Raw genomic sequence first — 8,936 nt, forward strand, 5'->3', positions numbered from 1 at the left:
TAGATAGATGTGATGATATGTGATATGAATCAAATAGATGAGAATGAAAGGATGGATAGATGTGATGAGAATAGATGTGATGAGAATGAGAGGTAAATAGATGTGATGAGATGGGATGCGAATCAGATAGATGGGAATGAATGGATGGATGGATGAGGATGTATGTGAAGAATAGAAGTGGATGTATGCTAAAGAATGGATGTGGATGAGTGTATGTGAAAGGATAGATGTGGATGTGTATGTGATAAATATGGATGTGGATGTATGTGAAAGGATAGATGTATGTGAAAGGATAGATGTGGATGTGTATGTGATAAGTATGGATGCGGATGTATGTGAAAGGATAGATGTGGATGTGTATGTGATAAGTATGGATGTGGATGTATGTGAAGAATAGAAGTGGATGTATGTTAAAGAATGGATGTAGATGAGTGTATGTGAAAGGATAGATGTGGATGTGTATGTGATAAATATGGATGTGGATGTATGTGAAAGGATAGATGTGGATGTGTATGTGATAAGTATGGATGTGGATGTATGTGAAAGGATAGATGTGGATGTGTATGTGATAAGTATGGATGTGGATGTATGGATAGAAGTGGATGTATGTTAAAGAATGGATGTGGATGCATGTGAAAGGATAGATGTGGATGAGTATGTGATAAGTATGGATATGGATGTATGTGGGAGAATATATGTGGATGTAAATGTGATGGATATGAACGAGAATTGAAGCGATGAGATGTGAAGTAAATTGGATAGATATGAATGATAAGGGATGTGAATGATTGATATAGGATGTGAATGAATGTGATAGCATATGAATCGGGATGTGAATGAATGATATAGGATGTGAATGAATGATAAGGGATGTGAATGGATGTGATGTGATGTGAATTGAGATGTGAATGAATGATATAGGATGTGAATGAATGATAAGGGATGTGAATGGATGTGATGTGATGTGAATCGGGATGTGAATAAATGATAAGGGATGTGAATGGATGTGATGTGATGTGAATCCGAATGTGAATGAATGATAAGGGACATGAATGAATGTGTTAGCATGTGAATCAGGATGTGAATGAATGAGATGTGATGTGAAATGAATGTGATAAGATGTGATGTAAACTGGATAGATGTTAATGTATGTGAAGTGATGAGATATATGGGTAGATGTAAGTGGGTGAGATCTGATGAGAAAAAATGAGGAAATAAGTGATGAGATAGAAAAAGATGTGATTAGGATAATGGGAATGCTTATGAAATAATGTGGATTGACGTGTGGATTGATGTGGATGGATGTATGGAAGATATGGATGGATGTGTGGATAATGTGGATTGATGTGGATGATGTGGATTAGTGTGTGTATGATGAGTGAATGATGTGGATTGATGTGGATGGATGTGGATGGATGTATGGATGAGGTGGATTGATGTGTGGATAATGTGGATTGATGTGCATGGATGTTTGAATGATGTGGATTGATGTGTGGATTGATGTATGGATGATGTGGATTGACGTGTGGATTGATGTATGGATGATGTGGATTGATGTGTGGATGATGCGATTGGATGTGATTTGATGTGTGGATGATGCGATTGGATGTGATTTGATGTAGGAATGATGTGATGTGATAGGGATCGATGATGAAAATAAAATTGTGGTAAGATGAAAAAAAGATGGGGTCTAATGTGAAAGGATGCGGAGTAATGAGAAAAGATAGAAATATTGTTGGAACTATATTTGCTTGTGAAAATGACTGTTTTATGTCAAGAATGCTGGGAAAGCATTTTGACCGTCTTGTGAATGAGGTCGTGGGGACCTATCTGTTAAAGTTGCAACTGCTGAGACAGAGAGTCATCGAAGGATGTCTCACGTAGCAAGGTTGGCCGAGATCTTGACCAACCTCGGTTTGATTAAATGGTGAGCTTCCAGTACAGTGGATGAGGGACCAAGGAAGCGGCCTATGAGTGAAGCACTAGGTGACCTGCAAAGGATCTTAGAGGGTGCTAACCATACGGTGCTCGGGCTCTAGGTCACCGAAGATACCCACGAGTACGTCGGGGAAGATATTGGAACAAGAAGTAAGAGTTGTTTTCTGAATTCGGGCATGGATCTGGTTGATTGACCTTGCTGGTCCTCAACGGATGAGTCCATGGCTCTTTTATATGGATCTGTTGGTTGATCTTGCTAATCTTCAACAGAGATTCCATATGGGTATTTTTATGTGATTATCTAGGAACTATTGAAAAGGCCCCTAAGTAAACAGGTGGTGAGCGTTCTGGTTGCCAATGATGCCATAGGTACACCGATGATGAAGGAAGGAATTGGAAATTGGGATTCAGCTGATAATTAGAGGATTATGATCAGTAACACTATGGTTTCATTAAATGATTGTTTTAAAGATTTGTTGAATCTGTGAAAAAGGCAAGTTCATATTGGGTGTGTAAGTGGTGTGACTAGTTTTATGTTCGCATGAATATCCGGCTAGGGGGCCTGGGAACTCTTTTCCCTGGTACCCAGGACAAAACCTAACCAAAATTCCTAATTGGATCCCATCACTACAGTGGTTGGGCGGTTGGCTAACCCATGGGACTGGATGGGGTTAGGCTGGACTAATGGATCCCTAAATCGAGACTCGATTTCTGTATAGTACGATAGATGAAGTAAATCCCGGACAAAAATTGTTCTATGGAAAAGAATCAACGGCTGTGCCTCTCGATGAGGAAAAAGCGTTGGTCTCTATGATCCAAGTACAATCTTTTCCCTGATCTGACTATGGGACTTACGGGTTCGGTCAGATCAGTTCAGTTAGTTCAGGCTTTTGACTATGTTAGAGAAAAGTTATCCTGGAGGAATCACCCATGCTTTCCGGGCAAGGGAAGTTTTTCCAAGTTCGGTTTTGGAAGAACCAATGGATTAGTCTCTTGTCTGGATATCCGTGGGTGAGGCCCTGAGTGTGGGACCCTGCCTCGACCCTGCCCCGTGCAAGAAGTGCTGCTTCCGCTGCTAGCACTCCTGAATTCGTTGGGGACAGGGATCTCACAATATCGTTTGGTACCGACCCCACAGTGAGTCATGGGGTCAGTACCAAGCAAAACAAAGGCCTTCGGGATCCTGTTTGCTTTATATCGCTTGGTACCATCCCCACTGTGAGTCATGGGGTCAGTACCAAGCGAAACAAAGGCCTCCGAGATCGTGTCTGCTTTATATCGCTTGGTGCCGACCCCATTGTGAGTCATGGGGTCAGTACCAAGCGAAACAAAGGCCTCTGAGATCCTGTCTGCTTTATATCGCTTGGTGCCGACCCCACTGTGAGTCATGGGGTCAGTACCAAGCGAAACAAAGGCCTCCGGGATCCTGTCTGCTTTATATCGCTTGGTGCTGACCCCGCTATGAGTCATGGGGTCAGTACCAAGCGAAACAAAGGTCTTCGAGATCCTGTTTGCTTTATATCGCTTGTTATTGACCCCACCGTGAGTCATGGGGTCAGTACCAAGCAAAACAAAGGCCTCCAGGATCCTGTCTACTTTATATCGCTTGGTGCCGACCCCACTGTGAGTCATGGGGTCAATATCAAGCAAAACAAAGGCCTCTGGGATCCTGTCTGCTTTATATCGCTTGGTACTAACCCCACTGTGAGTCATGGGGTCAATACCAAGTGAAACAAAGGCTTCTGGGATCCTGTCTACTTTATATCGCTTGGTGCTGACCCCAGTGTGAGTCATGGGGTCACTACCAAGCGAAACAAAGGCCTTCGATATCCTGTCTGCTTTATATCACTTGGTGCCGACCCCACTGTGAGTCATGGGGTCAGTACCAAGCAAAACAAAGGCTTCCGGGATTGTGTCTGCTTTATATCGCTCCACTGTGATAACATTGGTCATGGGGCCAGAGTACCAAGCGATTCAAAGGCCTTCGAAATCTTGTGTGCTTTATATCGCTTGGTACCGACCCCATTGTGAGTCATGGGTTCAGTACCAAGTGATTCAAAGGCCTCCTGAATCCTGTCTGCTTTATATCGCTTTTGGTACTGACCCCAATGTGATAACGTTGGTCATGGGGTCAGTACCAAGCGATACAAAGGCCTCCAGAATCTTCTTTGCTTTATATCACTTGGTACCGACCCCAATGTGATAACGTTGGTCATGGGGTCACTACCAAGCGATACAAAGGCCTCGGGAATCCTATGTGCTTTATATCGCTTGGTACCAACCCCACTGTGAGTCATGGGGTCATGGAGAGTCAGTACCAAGCAATACAATGTACTTTGGAATCCTATTTCTATTATATCGCTTGGTACTGACTTTTTTAAATACGTTTCTCATAACGCTTTGTTTATTTGTTTAGATGGCTCGTACCAAGACAACTGCTCGGAGGCTTAAAAGATCTACCGATTCACTGTAAGGCGCAAGGTAGAACAAGGAGGTATCAAGTTGATAGGGTAGTTTTGCAGGAGCTTCGTCGCATTGAGTGACACATGCAGCCTGCAATATCCAGGCTCCCTTTCCAGAGGATTATGCGTGAAATTTGTGAGCAATGGAGTATTGGCTTGTGGTGGCAATCATTTGCATTATTGTGTCTTTAAGAAATCACTAAGGGCTGGATCATCGAGTTTTTTGAAGATGCTTACTTTCTCACCGCTCATGCCCAGGCTGATAATAATGCTGAGGGATTTTGATACCCTTTGTCGATTGAGGTATAGATACGACTAGATGCGTGTTCCTGTTTCTGTAAGCGATCCTTGAATGTGGCGTATCCTTACAATTCCCCCCCTTCATCCTCATACAAGGCCATCTAAGAGCTTCCATGCTCCTCATGACAGGGATGCCCATTCTCAGAGTAGGTTAAGACTTGAACACCCCAGTGATGATGCCCCTCAAGCAGAACCTCACAAACAACTAGAACCGGAGGCACAACCACAACCGGAGACTACTACAGCAGCACAGCCTCAGCCCTCCACTGAAGTTAAAATTGTTGTAGAAGAAGAAGATGCAGATAGGATAGAGAGGGAAGTAAGTTTGATTGAAGCAAACAATATCAGAGAATTGAGAGTTTTGGAGGCTACTATGCCGGTTAGAGCAGCATTTTACTTCAGGGCGGCCAAAGAGTTGTCAGACGTCTGGATGGATATGATTTAAATGTTTTGAGGATTGACGCAATGGAAATCACAAAGAACATTGTCAATATTTTACTATGGTATGTATAGTATATACAATGCATGATGTATATAGTATGATACATGACTAAGCTGTAAGTACTAGTGGACTAATTCTTTGTTCTTTTCATTGTTGTCTTTAGGTATTGTATATTACTACTACCGGAAGAGATCCAAAACTGTACATATCTGTGGATCCTCTCATTTCCGCGGCATTACAACATGATAGCTCATCATTTTTGAACCTTATGTCCTGTTGAACCAGTGAACCTCGACTTGGCAAGACTTGTTTTCACGGCTTACCATGAAGAGTGAGTCTCATGTTAAGTTTTAAATTGACATCAAATATTTGGTAATCTATATTTGTTTTCTTTAATAACACCTATGTCCTCTTTGTTTTTTTCAGTTGACACACTGGAGTTTGTTTTTGTACGATATTGAGCAAAACACATGTTATTTTGCTAACTCTGTTCAGCAATATCATGGCCACGTTAGAGAGTAAGTCCCTATTGACATTTCTCTCTTCGACAAGATGGGAATTCCTCTTTTACCATAAATTAAATCTATCTAAAATTCTTCTTAAAAAGTACATAAAAATATCCATTAATTCATTTAAGCTAGAAATTCCACTTTTCTCATTCAAATGATTGAATTCCAAATATGGTGGGAATCCCTCTTTCATCATTTAAACTTATCTATGCAAAAAGATAAATTTAACTAAATTTTCTCTTAAAATTTAAATAAAAATCTCCATTAATACCTTCACACTAGGAATTACACTTTCCTCATTTAAATATTTGGGGGGGGAATTGTGAGATGTCCTTAAGGGTAAAAACGTGGAGGAGGGCTGAGAGGGCTTCTGTAAGTCTATTCACACGGGGGGGGAGAAGAGTTAAGGACGCTGCCTCCTAGCAAGAGGGGAATGGAGGAAAATTGGCTTATCTGAAAAGAGGCAAATGAGGGGGTGTGAGAGGGGTGGCTGCAAGGGCGGCTATACTGCAGCAAGTACGCTACACAGGGACGAACGGCGGTACAACAGGGCATACGCTACACAGAAATGCGTGCTGCCTGTGGAACACCCCGAGGGTTATATAGCTGAGGGATATGGGTACGGGCGCTGCACAAAGCAAGGACGAAAGGACGGTGTACCTTCAAAGGCTATGGATCAGTGGCCTGCATGGGTCTAGGGGAAAGGTACGGTGTCGGTTGTCCGGGAAAGGAGTGGTACGCATGTACCTTATCTGGTCTGGGCAGCATGGGTGTCCACGTAGGGGTACGTGGGGACCATACAGTGGGCGACCGTCCTTTGGTTCTTGGGCGGCCATCGTACGGGCACCCTAGTTAGTGTGTACGGACCAAATTTTGGGACGGGTACCCAAATTTGGGGCGCTCGTCTCGATTTGCGTGCCAGACTGCCCCAGGGGGCAAAAAATTTTTTTATCCGGGAGGTTCTCTTGGTCATAGGGGTTCAGACCGTTCGTCAATCGGACGCCCGGTCGTGCATTTATTAAGGTTTAAAGGTCACCGTTTTTAACTAAAATGACTGAAATTTGCGTATAGGCTTGATCCGGTGTCCGTTTTGGATGCTGTAAAATCTTATATTAGGGTAAAATCGCGCGCAGATTCCAAATTTAGGCTCAGAATTTGAAGATTCTAAGTAGAAATGACTCAAATAATAAAATCATTGATTTTTATACCATAAAAACTCATAATTACATGGACATTTCTTTATTAGTGAAGATGGGTATGTTACATATTATGCACTAATGTTATTCCATAGAGATGAGAAGCAACCAATATGTGCTCCAAGCAACAATTCCTTCTCGGTAAGGTCCTTGACTAGGATTGGGTGCAAACACAAGTGAGCTACCCTGTGTTTTGGATCAGGAAGGGCCACCTCTCATTCACCTACAAGGTTGGGCCTTAAAAGGGTAGTCAAGGGATGTGAAGTAATATTCCTGATTTAAGTGATGTTTGTAGCGTAGACTTGCATAATCAAACATAGCTATAATATCCCTAACAAAGCTTTTCTCTGTGTACAGGAAATAAATCTGAACAAATATGCTCCCTTGCACGTAAAACAATTCAGGATAAAATCTATACAAAGAATTATTTTGGCTGTCCATGATTGTGTAGAAGAAGAGATCAGGAGGGCAGACGAATTTGCAAGGGAAGTTGCAGAGAGAGAATACGTCAGTGAGACGAGGAGCGGCAAAGACAAGTTGAAGAACATGTGGCTGCCCTGAATGAGTATGACAGGCTACAAGCAGGAGAGATGGATGAGTGGGTGGAATCCAGGAGAGGCAAGTCGAGCTACAGGTGGAGAGGGAAAGAGAAGAAACACTGTGGGAAGAAATGAAAAGGCTGCAAGGGGAGCAAAATCAAAGGCCCTCTCAGTCCCAAGCACAGACCTCTCAATCACGGTGTCACTCCCGTGCCCCTGACTCTTCTAATTGGCATCACCATCATTAGACTTATATTTACATTTGTAATATTAACATTAATTTTGTAAGAGACTTGACATTGTTTTGTAAAAGAAAAAATCCTTTCATATATACAATTGCTTTTGGAGTTACAATGTCTCAATACTATCATCATTCACAACGATTAATCAAGCGAATAGTATGAGAGATAGATTCTTTGCAGAAAGTCAATTTGATTTCTATGCATAGAAAGATGCATAATGGAAATTTTTTTTAATTATAAAAGTGTTATTTTCATTGAATTTCATTTTTATGCATAAAAAGATGCATAAAGGATTTTTTTTATTTCAAAAATGTTATTCTCATTACAATGGATTTTATGCATAAAGGATTTATTTTTATTTCAAAAGTGTTATTCTCATTAAAATTGATTTTATGCATAGAAAGATGCATAAAGGATTTATTTTTATTTCAAAAGTGTTATTCTCATTAAAATTAATTTTATGCATAGAAAGATGCCTAAAGGATTTATTTTTATTTCAAAAGTGTTATTCTCATTAAAGTTGATTTTTATGTATAAATAGATGCATAAAGAATTTTTACATCAAAATTAGAATTCTCTTAAATTCTATGAAATAATGTGAATCAGATAGATGTGAATGAAGGGATGGATAGATGTGATGTGAATAGAGGTGATGAGATGTGAGGTAAATAGTTGTGATGAGAAGTGTGATGTGAATCTGAAAGATGTGAATGAAGGGATGGATAGATGTGATGTGAATAGAGGTCATGAGATGTGAGGTAAATAGCCTATGTGATGAGATGTGTGATGTGAATCATATAGATGTGAATGAAGGGATGGATAGGTGTGATGTGAATCATATAGATGTGAATGAAGGGATGGATAGATGTGATGTGAATAGAGGTGATGAGATGTGAGGTAAATAGATGTGATGAGATGTGTGATGTGAATCTGATAGATGTGAATGAAGGGATGGATAGATGTGATGTGAATAGAGGTGATGAGATGTGTGATGTGAATCTGATAGATGTGAATGAAGGGATGGATAGATGTGAGGTAAATAGATGTGATGAGATGTGTGATGTGAATCTGATAGATGTGAATGAAGGGATGGATAGATGTGATGTAAATAGATATGATGAGATGTGTGATGTGAATCTGATAGATGTGAATGAAGGGATGGATAGATGTGATGTGAATGAAGGGATGGATAGATGTGATGTGAATAGAGGTGATGAGATGTGAGGTTAATAGAGGTGATGAGATGTGTGATGTGAATCAGATAGATGTGCATGAATGGATGCATTCTATCCACATTATATTACATGA

The sequence above is a fragment of the Cibotium barometz genome, chromosome 18 (assembly GCF_041138505.1).
Source record: "Cibotium barometz isolate CiBa-2024 chromosome 18, ASM4113850v1, whole genome shotgun sequence".
Taxonomy (NCBI): Eukaryota; Viridiplantae; Streptophyta; class Polypodiopsida; order Cyatheales; family Cibotiaceae; genus Cibotium; species Cibotium barometz.